Source organism: Schistocerca piceifrons, chromosome 5 (assembly GCF_021461385.2).
Source record: "Schistocerca piceifrons isolate TAMUIC-IGC-003096 chromosome 5, iqSchPice1.1, whole genome shotgun sequence".
Classification (NCBI taxonomy): domain Eukaryota; kingdom Metazoa; phylum Arthropoda; class Insecta; order Orthoptera; family Acrididae; genus Schistocerca; species Schistocerca piceifrons.
Genome location: NC_060142.1, coordinates 446,719,883 through 446,741,017, shown reverse-complemented (window position 1 = coordinate 446,741,017; position 21,135 = coordinate 446,719,883).

The following is a 21,135-nucleotide window of genomic DNA, read 5'->3' as shown; positions in this document are numbered from 1 at the left end:
ATGCGACCATGACTGAATGTTTCTCGATGAAATCTTTCACCTGGCAAGCGACATGTGATGTCGCCCCATCTTACATAAAATTGTGGTGTGGGCACACTAGCATTCTTGCAAATTTGGAATTACTTGTTGCTCATGGAAGTCCTTGTAACGTGCAAATGTCACTGTACACCTAACAGGCCCGCGAGGTATCATCTCCTAGAAGAAAAACGGACTGAGGACGGTGGAGTTTGTGAAACAACAGCGCATAAGTTGGTGTGGTGGATGTTCCTGCATATGCGACAGTTCTGTGAATTCACGGCAGCATGCAGAGTAAAATGTGACTCCTCCGTCCAAACGACATTCCCTGGCCACATCCATTTCCAGATATCCCCCCCCCCCCCCCCAAAAAAAAGCGAAAGTCAAAGTCACGGTGGTGTAGTCTATCTTAGGTTTTCATTTGATGCATATTCTGAATCTTGTAGGGATACCAGGTTAAAAAGCGTCTCAAAGTGTTCTGAACTTTTTTCAAATGTATTTGACTTCATTGCAGTAGTCAAGCCATAGTCGCTGTAAATTAGAGAAAGTTTACATGACTAGTTTCGGTGAAGCTGAGTTATCATTATCAAATGTAAGAAGTATGAAATAAGTCTGCTATTAATTACGAGAACCTGGAATATAAGTAACATCTAACCGCAACGCCTTTGTCATAGGAAACAATGCTTTGTTATGCAGTAATGGCAAAGATGCAACATCATTGCAGTTGATCGCTGTGAAGCCTTTATCTATACGAAAATTAAAATCTTAACGTCGTGTATGTTGGGTTATGATCGACGTTGTCCAACTACTTACATAACGAACCTGACAAGTGAAAATCTTGTCATACTAATCTTAGCATCTCTGCTGTTATTCTGAAACATGCAGCGCTCGAGTATGAGGTGGAACCGTTAACTGAGGTATCAGAACACACCTGCAAAAAATTGTGTCGTCGATTTTTTAAATAAAGTAAAATTCCCTAATAACACGGTGGGTACGTCCTGAGGTAAATAAATTTTCTTACGTAACGCACAAAACTGTACCTTGATGAAGTTAACGAAATAACAACATCCATGCAATAATACTGTATATTATTACAAACCAACTGCTCAATTCTGAGACTAAAACCTCCAAAGTAAAATGAACATCGCTAATAATCTAATTGTAAAATGTGACTGAGATGACGTCAATCGTTATTATACTCTCGTCTCGATGTCTTAAAGCTGAAAATACGTAGCTTGTGATCTTGAACACAGCACCCAGTAGCACTGTTTCCAAGAAACAACTCTTGGACGACACATATACAGCCGACGTTAATTGCTCAACACGATGGACACAGCACTCACACTGTTGATCTGTTGATCAGGGAAGAGAAAATGCCCATGACAAGGCTCCAGCAGTAGCTGCAGAATTTGAGGCATGTGCTGCACAGTCGGCTACAGCAACTTCATCAACAACTATCATGGAAATGAACCCTCCCTCTTCCTGCTGCATCATCTAATTCACCCGTTTCTTCAAAGTTATTGATAATATTCACTAGCCCATGTACTGTTTATGTCTGCGATGTTCCCGCAGTGTAGAGCTGCTGTTGCTGCCGTCCCGATGAAATAACTACACCAGCAGTGCACAGCACAGTCTTTCTTCTCAATAGCCACTGCGTTTCGTACGGAAAACTTCAATCTTCTTAACCCTTTACATAAACAGACACTTCACAAAAGAAATCAACACGCGCCACCAAGCAACAAACAGCGTACTTTCGACAAAACGGGAACCCATTCTGACTGCTTACAGCGCCATATTTTCATCTGGTGGCAGAAAGGGGAACTATTATTGTTGCCTGCATATTCCGAGAGCACACAGATTAATGTAAGTACGTACGATGTTTCAGCATCCTGCGATGTATAGAGCCCACATTAAGCACTCGCAACGGTAAGAAACTGTGTATATGTCGTGATGCAGTGTAGCTTAACGAAGTGCCAATTACCCAGGTTGTATTCATCAACTATTTGGGAATGAGAGCACATAGCGACTTCCGGCGAACTTTACGACACATAATTTCAAATCCTTAAGAAATTTTTCGTCGTTGACTACAACCCCCCCCCCCCCCCCCCAATAATGTGATGAACGGAAGAAAAGTTTATCAGTTACAGTTATGCTACAAGGCATTATCACATCATTAACATGCAAGGTTAAGCCTGATAATGATGACGAAGGTAGTCGTCGAAACATTCAGCACAACTTTTTTTATCACAGAATAATTTTTCAGCAGTTTCAAAGTTCAGATAGTTAACTACTTGTTATGATACACTAAAACGGCAAAATACTCCGTAATATACAATGCGTCTGCAGATACTGCTTATATCGTGGAATTAATCTATTTTCGAAGTACGAATGTGGATAACCGTGTATTTGATTCGATGGCTTGTAGCCAATGGAAATCAAGGAATACTAATTTCAGAGTAGATTCTGAAAGCCTAGAATTGGGACGCAAGACAAATTCCGAAATACATACCAGTCAGCTACATGCAGTTACATAATCAACTTAGCTTCGTAAAGGAGTTATGCAATATAGTTATTTCTATATCTTTTTTACTTAAAAATTTTTTACTGAGATATACACGTGGCTGCATAAATCCCTTGATTTATCGAATATTTTGTAATATGTTTTCAGCTTCATGCAGCATGTGATACGTGACAGCACGTTGCTAAGTACCCGATACCGATAATTTCTTTTCGTTATCTGATCTGCATATCAGTGATAACATGGCGATATCGACACCCATCTCTAACTCACGGAAAAACTGGCAGGGAGCATCATGAACCACAATCTATAGATAAATGTTAACTTAGACAGCACATTTTGCACAACGTGTACTAGATATATTTTGCTAAAAAACGTATGACAAACAGATGTGAGTTAGCAACTGCACTGTTAATTTAAATGTCATGTTATCAATCGCTACAGTTACTATTGAAAAAACTAGTCAGCGAGATGAATTTGTATTCTGCTTTTGCCGGCCGAAGTGGCAGTGCGGTTAAAGTCGCTGCAAAAAATGGTTCAAATGGCTCTGAGCACTATGGGACTCGACTGCTGAGGTCATTAGTCCCCTAGAACTTAGAACTAGTTAAACCTAACTAACCTAAGGACATCACAAACATCCATGCCCGAGGCAGGATTCGAACCTTCGACCGTAGCGGTCTTGCGGTTCCAGACTGCAGCGCCTTTAACCGCACGGCCACTTCGGCCGGCAAAGTCGCTGCAGTCTGGAACCGCAAGACCGCTACGGTCGCAGGTTCGAATCCCGCCTCGGGCATGGATGTTTGTCATGTCCTTAGGTTGGTTAGGTTTAACTAGTTCTAAGTTCTAGAGGACTAATGACCTCAGAAGTTGAGTCCCATAGTGCTCAGAGCCATTTGAACCATTTTTTTTTATTCTGTTTTTAGCGAGACGTTAGAATTAGGAAAGCCGGCCGTTGTGGCCGAGAGGTTCTAGGCGCTTAAGTCCGGAACTGCGCTGCTGCAACGGTTGCAGGTTCGAATCCTGCCTCAGACATGGATATGTGTGATGTCCTCAGGTTAGTTAGGTTTAAGTAGTTCTAAGTCTAGAGATGATCTCAGAAGAGGTTTGAAAGAATTAGGAAGTACCAATTATTTAATGGTCAAAAAAGCCATAGAACATCAGTTGAGCAATCATGCTGTTTCTTTCTCCAGAACATCAGAAGACACCCAGATTTCGTGAACAGAATGCACACCGTGCATCTGTGAATAAGGAATTAATGGTAGTAACCAAATTGGTTTTTCAATGTGGTACGTTTAGTTACAACCTTTAGCTGACGTCTTTTCCAATGGGCGTAGCTAACTGTACTCCTCTGCCTCTGCGTCGTTATTTATAAAGCTTCTGAGGCCTCTACACAGGGTGTTCAGAAATTCCCGTTACAAACTTCTAGGATTTGTAGAAGCTAGTGAGTACATAATGTTTTGGATAGGAACCCATGTCCAGAAACGTACCTTTTCAGTGCTACAACCGTTTGAAAACATGTTTGCTGGATACTTATGCAACTGGATAGTCATTGGTAGGGTGTTTACGTCGAATGGGTTGACGTCACTTATGGCCCATCCTACTTGTTTTACCTGGTTCGAGCCTCAGTCACGATTCTGTGAGTGTTAGAGGTGATACCGATGTAGTAGTTTGTCATCCACAACATACCAGACGGTGCTAGGAGCAACATCCATTGCAAGTGCAATTGCTCTTGTACTCATTGACAGATTGTCTTCAAAATGACGCAGTACGGCCTCTCCCAATTCGGACGTCCGGCGTCTCCTTGGAGCATCACGAACACGGCTGCCCGTTCTCGAAGCCGTTGCGTAATAGCGGCGAAAATGGTTTGCGATGAAGTAGGACATTGTGCATAATGATCCTGATAAAGGCGATGAGCAGATCCTCCATTACCGTGAGTTTTGACCTACACAAGGATCATGTTGACGTATTCTGCAAGCGTGTAATCAACCATGTTGTTCTAACACTCACAGACACGTGAAGGAGACGCGAACCAGATCAGAGAGGTAGGATAGTCGTCCAATAACGTCAGCCAATCTGACGTAAACAACCTCCCCCCCCCCCACCCCCACCACCACCACCACCATGAATATTCTCTTGCAAACCCACGTAGCAAACATATTTTCAGACGATTGTAGTGCGGAAGCGGTATGTTTCCGGACATGGGTTCCTATTCAAAATATTACGTACTTACAAGTCCTAGAACTTTGTTACGGGAATTTCCGAATATCCTGTATAAATTGCACCATACTACTGTTGAAATGTCGGGATTGCGCAAAATTGGTATAATTTTTTAACAAAATGATTAAAGATTTCTTTCATTTCATCGTTGTACCTGATACACCAGCCAGTGTAAGAACTGAGAAAAAAAATACAGTTCTAGTTGCGGAGGTTTTAACTTTCAAATTTCAGTGACGCGTTTCGTATGTGGTAGACATCTTCGGATGATAAAAACTGGTCAGGCGTACGCCGTCCATAAAATGTTTACACAATGCGAATGCGTCCGCATAATGCGATTGGGATATTTAAAAAAAAAAAAAAATTGCCGGCCGGTGAGGCCGTGCGGTTCTAGGCGCTTTAGTCTGGAACCGCGTGACCGCTACGGTCGCAGGTTCAAATCCTGCCTCGGGCATGGATGTGTGTGATGTCCTTAGGTTAGTTAGGTTTAAGTAGTTCTACGTTCTAGGGGACTGATAACCACAGCTGTTAAGTCCTATAGTGCTCAGAGCCATTTGAACCATATAAAAAATTTGAAAATTACCACTGCGTTCCAAGTGGGTTCCTAACTCGTTGTCATGCGTAAAGGACGCCACATAAGTTAGGAACAGATGCGCAGCAGAGCTTCACGAATCGGGAGCATAACATGTATGAGTGGCTGACAAACGTTGACAAACCTAGGCATTCTATGTTTGCCAGTGGAGCCGCTCATACATATTGTACTCTCGCTCCATGAAGCTCTGCTGCGCATCTTTTCCTAACTTATGTGGCATCCTTCATGCATGGCAACGAGTAAGGTTGGTTGGTTGGTTGATTTGGGGTAGGGGACCAAACAGCGAGGTCATCGGTCCCATCGTGTTAGGGAAGGATGGGAAAGGAAGTCGGCGGTGCCCTTTCAAAGGAATATTCCCGCGTTTGCCTGAAGCGATTTAGGGAAATCACGCACGAAAAACCTATATCAGGATAGCTGGACGCGGATTTGAACCGTCGTCCTCCCGAATGTAGACCAGTGTGCTAACCACTGCTTCACCTCTCTCGGCAACGAGTAAGGAACCCACTTGACACGCACTGGGGCATTTTGCGATGTATTCGCGTCGTGTTATCATTTTATGGGCGGCGTGCGAGGTTACCAGTTTCTATAATCTGGGGATGCCTGCTAAACTGGTGGCCGAGCGTTTCTAGGCGCTACAGTCTGGAACCATGCGACCGCTACGGTCGCACGGTTCGAATCCTGCCTCGGGCATGGATGTGTGTGTTGTCCTTAGGTTAGTTAGGTTTAAGTAGTTCTAAGTTCTAGGGGACTTATGACCTCAGCAGTTGAGTCCCATAGTGCTCAGAGCCATTTGAACCATTTTGATGCCTGCTACAGGCGAAACGCGTCATTGAAATTTGAAAATAAAAACATCCGCAGCCATGAATATTAATGTCTTAAAATGAGTTATCCACCAGTATAGGTCAAAAAATGGTTCAAATGGATCTAAGCACTATGGGATTAACATCTGAGGTCATCAATCCCCTAGACTTAGAACTACTTAAACCTAACCAACCTAAGGACATCACACACATCCATGCCCGAGGCAGGATTCGAACCTGCGACCGCAGCAGCCGCGTGGTTCCGGACTGAAGCTCCTAGAACCGCTCGGCCATCGCGGCCGGCCCAGTATTGGTCAATTTTAAACTAAAGGCTATTTTAAAGACAATATGTACAATGTTAATGTACGTAAGCTGTTAGTAGATTATCCATGAAGACAAAAAAAGGGAAAATACAGAGGTATTTTCCAAATTCTTCGTCTGTCCACAGGAATGTAAATCACATTGCAGAACATAATAAAGGGTAACTGCGCTCACACTTACTGTCAGTAGAATTAAATACCACAGATACATGAGCCTGTAAAAGCATGAAACTAGAAGGACCAGGGCGACTCGTTATGTTATCCTCCACCCGTGCGGAGGAGAAACCCAAGTTAACTACCGCCTGTGCGGAGGAGAAACCCAAGTAACTACTTTATTGTAATGTCTCTTACACTCTTCTACTGTCGCACTCCAACATCTTCAAGTCAATGGTAGTTGCAAAGTAACCTGTCAGTTTCCGATGGTGTAGACCTACACAGTGTCCGTGAGTTACTAATTTCACCATCGTCTGAAGACATTCTGTAAGAGAACGGTTGTTAAAGCTGCAGAAGTACGACAGCAGACTATAATGAAAGGCGTAATTTTTACAGAAGACAGTGAAGGTCAATGGCTATGATAGTTTGTCCATAGGCAGGGCTTTTAAGTGATACATTAATTACGTTAATGGGTAGGACGAGGAACCGTCTTCTCATTCTGTCGAATAGTGTCTGGAGTCACTGACCGCATCAACAGAATTGTAAAGTAAGACGGTATTCAGACCACTCTCTTCAGACAAAACGAAGTAAAAGACTTTGTCCGAAGTAATAGACTTTTTTCGACGGAAAACAGATGCACCTGATTCAACACTACGGGCGCCTATGAAATGACGTGTGGCTGTAGTAGAATATTTTAACGAATACGAACGCCACACGCTGCTAAAACTAAGTATGAAATGGGCGATAGGGGAACATCACGAGATTTCAATAATGTACGTGTGCTCCGTACAAAAACCATCATTTATAGAAAAAAAGTCCGAGAAGCGACTGAAATATCCCGTCGCCGTCAAGAGAGGGAATATACGCCCGCGGTGTGCGAGCGATACAAACAACGCCCTGGAAGCCACCTCTGCGGACAATAATATTTTGGATAAATATTCCTCGCCGGCCGCGGTGGTCTCGCGATTCTAGGCGCGCAGTCCGGAACCGCGCGACTGCTACGGTCGCAGGTTCGAATCCTGCCTCGGGCATGGATGTGTGTGATGTCCTTAGGTTAGTTAGGTTTAAGTAGTTCTGAGTTCTAGGGGACTGATGACCACAGCTGTTAAGTCCCATAGTGCTCAGAGCCATTTGCACCATTTGATAAATATTCCTCCTCTCGTGCTCTGCCCGTTTCGCTTCTAGCCAATGATGTGAGCCCACCAACAGCAGCAGGAAGAATTTTAACCAATAACTCTCCTCCAGCAAAGGTTCGGAAAGAATCCCTCTCCAACCAATGACGTTGGCCTGCTGATGGTAACCACAAGAGCTTTAGCCAGTAACCCCCTTCTTCGGCATTAGCTTGGGAAAATGACGTTGGCCCACCAACAGTAGCCAAGGTTTCCACGAAATAATTCCCTTTCTTCAACACAAGTGTGGCAAAACTCACCTTTATAAGAGAAAGCGACATTGGCCTCTGACAGTGTTCAGCCTACAGTCGACAGCACAAGATTCTGAAGAAGATACCAGCAGAGATATCGAAACGTCAATTGTTTAAAGAAATATGAGGGAACCTAACAACCCAGAAGATTTTAACGTCTTTATAATGAAGTTTGTTATTCAAATAATATAACGCCTAAGGGGCACTTGTTTTAATCTGTTGGATTGTAGTGGGTCCAAGCAAAATGTAAACGATAGTAGAGTTTTATTCTGAGAATCCAATGAATGCAACGAATCTATTCAACAAAAGTACAAATTGGGTTCTCGTGTGAAATAACATGACAAACTATGTACACGCAGCCAAAATTTTTACATGATTGTACAAATAGAACCCCTAAACAGCACTTAGGCGTAACTCACTCGTTTAGCTTACGCACCACGTTTCTGAGGTGTAAGCAGGACTGATCGAGTGCACATCGTCGTATCACAATAGATTCCAGTGTTTACTGAAGCAATGTTATCAAATTTTTTAGCGATAAACGCTGAAAATATAAACAGTTCGCTAATGAGAATTCTAAGAGCTTAGAATCACTTCTCTTAAACGAAAAAGTTAATGTAAATATGTTTTTGTCTGATCTGAGAACTAAACGCGTCAAAATAACTCATCCACGATGATGAAATAATATATTGTTGTTGAGATAAGGAATGACTTTTCTACCTTAAAAGCTGGAAAGAAGAAATTCAACTTAACGTTGCAAGGAGACCGCTACTAATTGTCATTTGCAACGCCTTGCAATTAGAATAAATATGACCAATAACAACGGATATCTATATTGAGATTATGATTATACTTATAACGATAATTTCTTTTGATTTTAACTGTTACAGCCAAACTACTGAAAATATATCACATTACAGAGCTCTTGTGTATCAACATGTAGGTCTACATGTAAAGAGAATTTAGAGATGATAATTCTTGGAAGGCAACTGGGAAATGGATACATTTTGTTTTTGTTTTAATACAATAAAAAAGAAAAAAACAGTGGGTATAGAAAGGAGTTCCGTAATTAATAAGATTTCGTATTTAATTATTAACTAATTTAAGCTTCGTGTTGCCTTGCTTTTCATGTTCAGTTAATTTGATATCTAACTGAATATACATTATACGTTGGGTACTATGTACGCAGAAAGCGTTTCGTTGCCCGCTTTCTGTGCAGTGGTCAGTGGGTAACCCACTTGTTTGGAGTTAATAATATTATGTAGAACTACTTTCCTACTTATATATTTGTTCCCACATTTTCCTAACCACTTTTATCTATCACGTCATTATGGAGCATTGTAAAACACGTTACGGACGTATTTTACAAGAGATCGGCTATAGGACATGATTGTAGCACACGTACGCCTTTTATTTAGGGCTTTCAAAATTTTTCGAGGCTTTTCAACGCAAGGTTTGGTTCTACGTTACAACTGATGGCGACGGGTATCTTCATGTACCAGAAATTCGTACACTGGAATAGCTAGATACTGTAACGGTACCGACTTCAATTTTTGTGCACATATCGAATCATACCCTTAAGCGACAACATCTCTGATTTGCTAGAAGGTAGAACGCTGCAAGCGCGTTTTCGCAGACTAGGGGTATTGTGGTGCTGCTGCTAACAGTGTGTGTATCTCATTACGTGCTGTGACGTGTACTGGCGACCGCTCCGCTTTCGTAACAGAACGTATAATTATTTTCAGATAGCTTTAACAAAGTGAAAGAAAAGGGTTAAAGTTAACATCCGTATAGATATAACCCGCCGACAGTAACGCAAATGACGAGTCAAAATACGGGAAGCGTCGCGTCTAGGGAATGACGCTTGGTTTATCCAGGAAGCATGTTATTTCAGATTTCGCTATCAACCCGACATTATAGATCATCAAAGAGCCCTATTACTTACTCACGGCAGCCGTAGATCATAGAAAAGTATATAACAATGGCAAATCATTATTTGTGAAACAAGTGTGATTAAGAAATCTGGCGTGCGTTGTATAATACGTGCAATGAACACATAGTTAAATTAGGGTAAATAGTTCTTGCTTTAAGTATCATTCCTGATTATTCAAAAGCTAGTAACCGCATTTAAAATGTTATCGACATAGTCACAACTAAATGGTGGGGCTAAATACTAACAGGTTTTTGAATTTTTTTGTCTACAACGTCATATTATGAGGTGACAGATTCCTGATGTCTCATTTATGTTACAGCAGACAACATTAAATTTAATACAGAAGGTTTTCAGAGTTCTTTCCCTCTGCAGCAATGGGTGTGTAGAGCCTTGAACGGAATTCCATGACGACTTTCTGAAGATCATTTTAGACTGAACGAATATTTCTGGAAATTGCAGTACGAACATCCTGGAATGTTACAGGTGCATCTTTGAAGACCCTGTCCTTCAGATAACCTCATAAGAAATAATCAGACGGGTTGAAATCTGGACGATAACGGGCCCTTCCACACCATGTCCAGTGATACTAAGGTGTTCGGGGCAACTATCTGATCTTTGAACGTCTCCTGATAGAAATCGAAGATGCTGCAAATTCTCCATCCTGCATGAAACAGTACTTTCGGAACTTTTCGGCTGCGTCGTGCAAGCGATCAAATTCATGTTCCAGTACCTACCTGTATTTGTCTGCTGTGACACATCCCTTAATAAAAATGGTCCTAATAATGCATTGTGCACTGATTGCGCACTAACCATAACTTTTTGGTTCAAATGGCTCTAAGCACTATGGGACTTAACATCTGAGGTCATCAATCCCCTAGACTTAGAAATAATTAAACCTAACTAACCTAAGGACATCACACACATCCATGCCCGAAGCAGGATTCGAACCTGCGACCGTAGCAGCCGTGCGGTTCCAGACTGAAGCGCCTAGTACCGTTCGTCCACCGCAGCCGCCAGACATGACATTTTGTTGATGAGTTGGTGTAGTATGTTGAATGTGTGGATTCTCAACAGACCAGGGGTGCAGTTTCTGTTTGTTGACGTTCCCATGAAGATGGAAGCGTGCCTCATCACTGAACTAGATCTCATTCATATCGACTGTTTCATTTTCAAGGGCTTCACCCATCTCATTTCCAAAAGAAGGTCTCCGCTCCACATCCCTGTCCTTTAAAGGTTGTCACCATTGAATCTTATGAGGAAAAAAATTAAGTTTCTCTTTGAATATCCTTTGGAGAGACCGGCGTGACATCGTGAATTGCTGTGTTGCATAATTTCTCACTGTAGGCGGCTCCTCATTGAATAAGGTTCGCGCTCGATCTACATTATCCAGGGTTACAACTGAGGTTGACGGTCCTGAGTGGCCCTAACTAGAATCACGAAGGGAACCAGTTTTTTCAAAACATTTTATCACCCTTAAAAAAGAAAAAAAAGGGGAAAATTTTACACAAAATCTGTATCAGAGGATGCTTATATTTTGTCAGCACAGTTTGACTTCAGTTCTGAACTGTAATCTCACCAAGAGATGTTCTTAGATCAATTGTGCCGCTGAATACTGACGACATCGATACGTCCAGAATTTGCTTTAAATGCCGTCGCGATCGACACACACTGTTTCAATGTTGATACTTCCAATCTGAAATGTGAATTGGGACATCGGTCAGTGGTTTTTAGAGCTACAGTACAACAGTACCACAAGGAGAGATGTGCAGGAGTGTTACAATATAGTTTGACGTTTTTGTATCTCTTCAAATTTTTAAATGTAGCTACAGTACCTCACTCGTAACTACTGGGACGTCTACATTCTTCCGACCACCAACGAAGATGTTGAAGGCCCATATAACACGATGTCGTCTTATACCGTGATCATCACGACCAGAAGCTATTCTTCCAAAGCGTTCCTATGATTATACCGACATTCTTCTTCCCCATGGTGAATAAAGAGGAATTTATCTATGGTGAACAAATTCTTTCAATCATTCGAAGTTCATTCTCAACGGACTTCAAAATAAACGTACCAACTGCTCAGAGTTTCTCATACACAGGTTTAAGGACTCTTAAACTATTGTAAACTCAGCAGAAAATGAAATTTGTGAGGTTCGTTAAAACATTATATTTTGTTCATACTGAAAGAGCAGGTATGATGATGTGTTACGACACTGCTTTCGATATCCTTGACTCACCTGTCTATTGGAAACAAGGATTATTCCTTCTTTGTAAAGATAGCATAATTACACTTTTGACGAAGTTCTTTCCTCTTTCTAATTTTTTTGACAGTGTTATCTTTATTTCACTGACTTTCGTCAGTACAACATTATAAAACGAAGGCAAAACTAATCACGCATCAATATTTCTATTATTTACTTCTCGTTTCGGAATCTGAGCATTATGTTAGAGCAGGCAGCTTAGTGCCTTGCCTGACTGTGTCGTTACTAAAGTATATTGTCCTCACTTTACCTAATCTAGCTCTCACGCTGTGGAGAATACAATGGACCTCCATGTCTTCGTTTCTGCAGTTGTCATTCCTACCTCTCATCGACAGACTCCTGCTGCTATGTTTCTCCCATTCTTCCATAGGCTTTTGACCATCTCGTCCTCCCAAATCTATCCCATAACCTCTTCCATTAGTCTTTCAACAAACGCAGGGCATGTCTAAATCATCTGAGCTGTTGTTCTCGGCAGTCTTCTCCAGTGGATTTGCATTAAAATTTTTCCAAAAGCCTGTAGGGATCATGTCCCTCACAGTCTTTTTCCTGAGATACCTCATTTCCCCTAATTGGATCTGACTTTCGGTTTCGATCACTTGCTATCCAAAACTGTAGGACATTGCCAAGATGTAGGCAGTGCTGTTTTTAGCTTGCCCATTGCGATCCCTCTCTCTTCCCAAAGAAGTTCCACCTGATTGCTATCACAACTACCGACTTTCCTGGCTTTTTCAATAACATCTTCTTTTATCTTCCCACCTGCACCGGTGATGGAGCCTAGGTACATAAATTTACGAAAATGTAAATTTTCTAGCGACTTTTCTTAAAATGCGATGTATGTCTTTGTTCCCTTTATAATCAAGGTCTTTTCTGTATTTTCATTATTTAGTTCCATAACAATGTTGTAGAAGGTATAAAAGGTATATAAAATAACTGGAAAGTCAGAAAATTATAACACTTAAACGATTTCACAAACAAAATGTAAAACATTGATTAAATGCCAACGGATTTCTATTCTGCAATTAGTTGTAACAGTATCGTTAATTCTTATTTTTAGAATACTTTTCTCCTCTTCTTCTTCTTCTTCTTCACTTGAAGAAGTAATCTTACAGCCTGTTCCATCTTCACAAAAGGCATCTTCTCCTCGGTATTCCTGTATCTCTCCCTTTAGGTCTACAACCCGTTACATAACTGACTGTTCTTTCTGCCCCCCCCCCACCCCCACCCCACTCTTTCAATATGCTGCTTCCATTTTGTTATTCCATTTTCTATTCTTTCATTCATGCAAAATATATTTAATTCTTTTGGAATATATGTAACATTTTAGGAACAACTTCATCGAAGTTCAGCAAGAAAGGACAGAATAAAATATAGTTAATTTACTGATGGGACATTGTAGGCTTACTGTTACGCGAGATAGAATTAGACATTATGTAACACAGAAATTGCAGATAAAATACCTTCTGCACTATCCAAAATTTTTCGGCGTTCAATGTCCGTTGATAACTTATACTTTACTTCTAATTCTTAATCTGTAGTTTTCGTTACAGAAACTGTATTTGATATGTAATGGATGTAATAGTGTATTTATGTCTGAATGTGTATAACTGATTATAACTATAATGTCAATACTGTAAATTGCTGGTTAATAGCCACGGAAATTTTATTTTTAATTTATCGATAGCAACGACGAAATGGCAGTAGCTGTGCAGTTGTTCATCTTCGTGTGTGGAGAGTTTCTGTCGCACTGCAAGCAGATATGACGCCGAGCAGCTTGAGTCATGGAAGAATGCGGAAGCGTTTGTTGGGCGTTCCGGCAGACGTAGTGTGCAGCTATGATGGTCCCAGTGCAGGCGCACCCAATTCGTTAACCCGCAATCATTGAGAACAAGGTAGGAGTGGACAGGCGGAGGAAGCTGCAGTTCTAAATATCGCCTGTCCCATAATTATCCATAGCTCTGGAGACGACTCGGGGTTCTCAACCAGCAACTGCAGCAACAGCGGCAGCTCGGCGATGTCGTCCGATACATTCTTCGTCGTCGACCTATAACTAACACTATAGACGCAACTGCCCAGTAGCATTTCTTTCACAAAGTATGTCTAACCTGAACAATAACCTGCAATAGTTAAAACTTGTAAGGCACCTGTGTTGTCATTCTCCTCAGACATTATTATCAAGCAAGGACTCTTTCCTTTCCATGTAATCACCGAGTGTCGTAAGAAATTGATTAATTATTTACTGCCAGTTTTGTCTGTTTGCTAATGACCAGCTTTAGTCTAAATTTTTTGTCTCAGCAACTGTTCATTCTTGTATTGCATAACTGAGGCTTAAGGTAAAATTTCACTGGCAAAACTGATAACTACAGGTACAGCACAAATTAAAAGTGCGCAATTTCATTTATTCTGTATTTAGCTTAGCGAGTAGCTTCTGCTGGTTTGGTATGTATTTTATTGTTGTTGTATTAAAAATAGTGGCCGAGCGGTTCTAGGCGCTTCAGTTAGGTTTAAGTAATTCTAAGTTCTAGGCGACGGATGACCTGAGATGTTAAGTCCCATAGTGCTCAGAGCCATTAAAAATAAAAATCACTTCCTCATCTGCTGAAAATAAATTCAGTTCAATCTTTCAATAACTAAAAGTAAATTGCTTGCCTTTTTTCAAATTTTGCATTACGTTATACTGGGTTAAGTGAAAGTCATTTTTTACAGTACAAAGTTTCACTTAGTCAGCCATTTATTTAACCAGCAACATATTTTAACTTCACTTTCAGAATATAGTATTTCAGATAAAAGTAACTGCAAACTCAGTGCTTTCTGACTCATTTATTTTCTCGTGGACTGTTGTACTGTGGAAAAGCGTGATAACTTTCAGTTGCCACCCAGTGATTATTTGTGGTTATTTGCTTACTTTCTTTGCCATTATCTTTCTTAAGATTCTAGAGATTCATTGCCCTAGTGGGCTGGAGATCGTTTAATTATCCCCTTTTTATCTAATCAGTATTATTTCTATTATCAGTATTTGTTATTAATTATTACGTGGTACCCTTCTGCCCCAATTAGAATCGGGAAGATATCTGAGGGCGAGAATTTTCTTTTCTCTGTCTCCTTGTGACCATCTGAGCCAAAGTAACTACTTAGTTATGAAATGAAATATTACCTATACAGAAACAGAAATACTGATCAAATTATAATAACAAGACTTGTGCAATATTACAGACATATGAGGAGCACGGTTCCAAAATCCGCCTTATCCATTTTTGTAAATTTTTCAGGAAACGAAAAAAACGTTTCTTGCTTGCATTCAGTAAAATAAATTTATTTATTCACGTTTATTATACCGAGGTACTTACATATATTGATATATCTGAGAGCTGCATATAATCCGTGACATGTAAGGAAGATATTTACAAATTAAGATTGGATAAGGCTTGTTTTGGAACTCAACATTGGATAAGGAGGGTTTTGGAACTGTCATCATGGATAAGGGCGGGTTTTGCAAACGCAGCTAAAGCTAAATAATGATAATTTTCGTCATTAATTGGAATTATTATCGACGTTATTTTATTATTATGTTAACTAAAATCACAAAACATTTCAGTCATAGCATATAAAAATATGAAATGCCAATAATCAAACTAAATATCAATCATAAGGTAAGAAAATTTTTCAAAAATGACAAGTAAATGTTGCATGATACACATTACTTTCCTACATATTTTTAAAAGTATAACAATGTGTGTCCATAAAATAATCTAAGTGCTGATTTAACAGCGAATCATTCACATTCTGAAGTCAGTGACTTCTTCATCACCACATACATTTTCCTTTTCTTCTAGCTGTTCAGCGAAATCTTCCTTCTCTGCATGTTCCTTTTTCATCAGTCTCTAATACAATATGAGGTTCTTATTGCTTTGCCACGCTTTGCCAAGTCGTTTCGAGAACAGTTTATCGATATCCTTTAATTTTTCCGATTTTAGTGGCACACCTTTCTGTAGAGTACTTAAGGTAATATTGTCAATTTTCTGATGTTTCCTCAAGAGAGAATGGAAAACACCAATGTCATATCTATAATTGGGTTCACCTCTAGCCTAAACTGCAGACTTGCCTTTCTTGAAGATAATTCTTTTAGAGTGGTGAAGTCGGAAATGCCATCCACTTGTTATTTGAGATACACCATGTAAACAGTTCTATATATTCTGCAGGATCCACAATGACATTTCTTCTCCGCATTTTCTTCTCTGTTCTTCCAAATACACGGTCTAGAGGCAGCAAAGAATGTCCAACAACAGGAAACGTTAGGTGTACTTCCTGAATATTTCTGGGAGATTGTAACCTCCCCATAGAATAAAATTGATATTATTTGGTTAATGATTCTAATTTTAGTGTAACCTCAGAATAAAATTGGTTCCCATTTATAATCTCCGTACAGAAATGCATTCACATTTAATGTACCCACAAAATTCTTTTCTCATTGAATGTAAGCTCCAAACAGAAAAACTTCCTGAACTTTGTAATAAAATAAATTCAGTAACCTGGTAAATTTTGGACGACAGCAGTGCTGCGTCATGGCCCTGTATGATCATTCTGAATAAAAAAAGCAAAAATTCTTACCTCAATAGAAACGGCGAATATATCTGCTCTTACCTAAAATTTTTCCGGCACAGCTCTGTGCAATGCTGGCCGATAGATTTGTCATTTATGAAAGGAAGCAACTGATTTTTCTTTTGCAACAATAGGAATGATCATGGATTGGAGAAATTAGTAAATTCTTTAAGTTGAAATGAATGCTTGTTAAAAATTACTTTATATCACAAAGATTATTATTAGGACATTTTTTAAAAGATTTACATGGGAGTTCGCATAACATTACTAGATATGTGCGAGGCTGCTTTTTACCTTATACAATAATACTCAGGCTCCGGCATCGCTGCACTGCGACCGGCCCAGCCAACACAACACCAGACCAGAGCAGACTGCAGACAAGACACAGACTAGCCCAGACAAGCAACTTACTGCTGCAGCTACACAGTACCTACTCAGTCAACACTGCTCTCTGGTCAGCGATTCTCTTATACCTTGCATATCGCAGGCAGGGCATGAGCAATACATCGAAATTACATCAGCTCGGACCTCTTACATAAAATTACATCTGCTCGGACCTCTTACATAACCCTCCACTTGGGGGGGGGGGGGGGGGGGGAAATTTGGCAGCGATGGTGAGTCAATTGGACTTGCCATGAGCAACAAATTTTTCTTAATTGACTAAATTTACAGTCACAGAGTATATAAATATATATAAGTGCAGAACATAAAATGAAATAGAGTGCACATGCACTGAGTACAGAATATATCAAGAAATGACAAAATGTTACAGTCACGGAGTATATACATATATATATATATATATATAATATATATATATATATATATATATATATAAGTGCAGAACATAAAATGAAATAGAGTGCACATGCACTGAGTACAGAACATATCAAGAAATTACAAAATGTGTACGCAATGAGTACAAAACATATTAACAAACGACATAAAGTGCACACGCACTGTATATATTTCTACCATTTTACAAGAACTAGTATACACAATGAGTATAAAACATGTTAACAAATGACATACAGTGCACACGCATTGTATATATTTCTCACCATTTTACAGGAACTAGGATACGCAATGAGTACAAAACATATTAACAAATGACATAAAGTGCACACGCACTGTATATATTTCTACCATTTTACAAGATCTAGGATAGGAAAGGGAAGGATTGCATCATGGTTGTAGCACAGTAGGTTGCACATAGCTGCACTGAAAGTCCATATCTTTCTACAGAAGCACAAACACTAAGTGAGACAATCTGAAGTTCTCTTCCCTGAAGTATTAATCAGTGTAGCCAAGACACTGAAATGTCGTATTAACATTCAATGTTATCATTTTGGTAGTACATTAGGTACACCAAACAGTGGGACCATGTAACATCTCCATCGTTCAAGGTGGTGGACAGCATGTCTGTAAGGTACACCAAAGTAGAATTAGTGCAAAAACCAAATATAGTGCTCCATGATCATGAGGACGGACAGGACAAACTGATATTGCAGTAATTTCTGGTAATTAGGTCAGAAGGTGAAGGACATTAAATCTTATGCTAGTCATCATTGAGAATTACACTAGTCTGTTAACCGATTTGAGTAATTGGTGGCACTCATTGCCTAGTTACTAAACATTTCTGTACTATGTATGAAGTATTACAGAATATTTTTCATAAGTCATCTGATTATAGTGAACATTGGCACTCATTGCCCAGTCACAAACCATTTTATGCATTATTCAAAAGTGATCATTCAAATCAAGAGTTAATTAATGGCATAGCATTAACATATTTCATCTAGTTATAGTAATCATTGGCACTCATTGGCCAGTTACAAACCATCAGAAGTCATCATTCAAAATAGGAGCTAATGAGTGTAGCATCAAGTTACTGGTATTCATATATAATATCATGTAAGAGACATAAGACAAATTTAAAATATAAGAAACAGTGGCATTCAGTGGCCAGTTACTAAACATATAGCAAGTATTGAATATTACAAAACATTTTTCATCATTCAAGTGACATACGACACATTTAAAAATGTAACACACTGTAACTATTACTCAAGGTCTGTGGTTAGAAAACATCATTCAGTATTACTCAGAACTCATCATTCAAGTGATATAGGACATATTTAAAATGTAACACACTGTAACTATTACTCAAGGTCTGTGGTTAGAAAACATCATTCAGTATTATTCAGAACTCTCTTAAATGGGTAGCATTATTTGGGACTGGTAATACATTTTTTTTGTGCTAGCAATGCATTGCGTTGGGATCGATAATTAATTGCCTGGGCATGAAAATATTTGCTTTTGACTTATTGCTGCAAATAAGGACTATTAACGTCATTCGTCATGAGTCGGCTGTAGCAAGGTTATGAAACAAGTACAGTATATGTGATCACATTCATAAATGACACACACAAATGGGTAATAAAAATGCAAGTACTAGAATAGGTTTAATAACTAACTGCTTATAGCACATTAATTTCATGAATAGCTTCTCCTATAAGAAATACAAAATGGATTATTGAGCTGAAAGAAGAAACGCATATTATGCTGAAAAGTAGTGAACTTCGAATTAACAGGTAATGAAACGTGTACTCAATATGTATGTACTCTTGCTGTCCTTCCCAAAACATTCAGTCATTATACCATGCGATATAAGACACACTGTCAAAACGAACTGTAACAAGTACTTAAATAACTACATAGCATCTCTTAACTAACAGTAAATATAAAAACTTCATAATTATTCTTATCTGCAAGGAGAAACTTCATTATTCATATTACCATAACTTCATTACTATCATCAGCTGCAAAGAAAAACCTCATTATTCATATTAGCATATTCTTCATATAACTATTCTTCACCATTCTTTATCATCTGCAAAAAAGACACTTCATTATTCATTATTTATATTACCATTTACTTCATACAACTACTCATAGTATAGAATTTCTTATTTCTACCATATTTCATCACTAAAACTAAGATGTGTAGTTCTGTCTGACAGCCTGCATCAATCGCCTCATATTCTGAAAGAAAAAAATTAATTAAGACTGCTATCATACGATGTGTATAGTATATTCTTGTTAATGCTTGTTAATTCTGATCCATTTACTCTTCATGACGAGGTATTGCATCTTCTTTCGTTCATTCCGAAGGTGAAATTCCCATTTCATAGTAATCCACTGTGGTTTGTTTAATTTATTTCTTTTACACGTTATTGCTTTCTGAAAATGATGAATAAGGATTAATATCTTGCATTTAAATCATGTACCCATTATATAAAAACTTGTTTCTAGTGATATAATTAAGCATACAGCATAGTATGACAGAAAACGTATTATGTCAAAAACAAAGGCAGTGTTTAGGTGCAAAAATGTACACAGGGTATCATAATGTAGTAGCAAAAAAATGTAAAATAGTCACGATGTTGAGATATCATAAGGCAAAAATGTTGAAGCCAACTGTTGTTTGTTATATCTTAAAGATTTCGTAGTGCATACAAACAAAGCAGGAAAACAATTTTACATACACGAAAAATGGAAAATGTGCACAGTCTGATATATAAGGACAAGAAAAGCGACCTGCTAACCTTACCTTGGCGGGCACTTGCCAAAAAAAAAAAATACGATAATCATCAGTAAGTAGTCACATAAATATAATTGCATCATTGGTCATATAAAAATCAGAAAATGGCATTACAGTGTGATAAATCATAAAATATGTTCATTCAATAAAGGGTTTAATATTGGAGACATGGTGGTTGCCTAGCCTCCCCACAGAATAAAATTGATATTATTCGGTTAATGATTCCAATTTTAGTGTAACCTCAGAATAAAATTGGTTCCCATTTATAATCTCCGTACAGAAATGTATTCACATTTAATGTACCCACAAAATTCTTTTCTCATTTAATGTAATCTCGAAACAGAAAACTTCCTAAACCTTGTAATAAAATAAATTCAGTAACCTGGTAAATTTTGGACGACAGCAGTGCTGCGTCATGGCCCTGTATGATCATTCTGAATAAAAAAGCAAAAATTCTTACCTCAATAAAAACGGCGAATATATCTGCTCTTACCTAAAAATTTTCCGGCACAGCTCTGTGCAATGCTGGCCGATAGATTTGTCATTTATGAAAGGAAGCAACTGATTTTTCTTTTGCAACAATCTTTAAATTGAAATGAATGCTTGTTAAAAATTACTTTATATCACAAAGATTATTATTAGGACATTTTTTTAAAAAGATTTACATGGGAGTTCACATAACATTACTAGATATGCGCGAGGTTGCTTT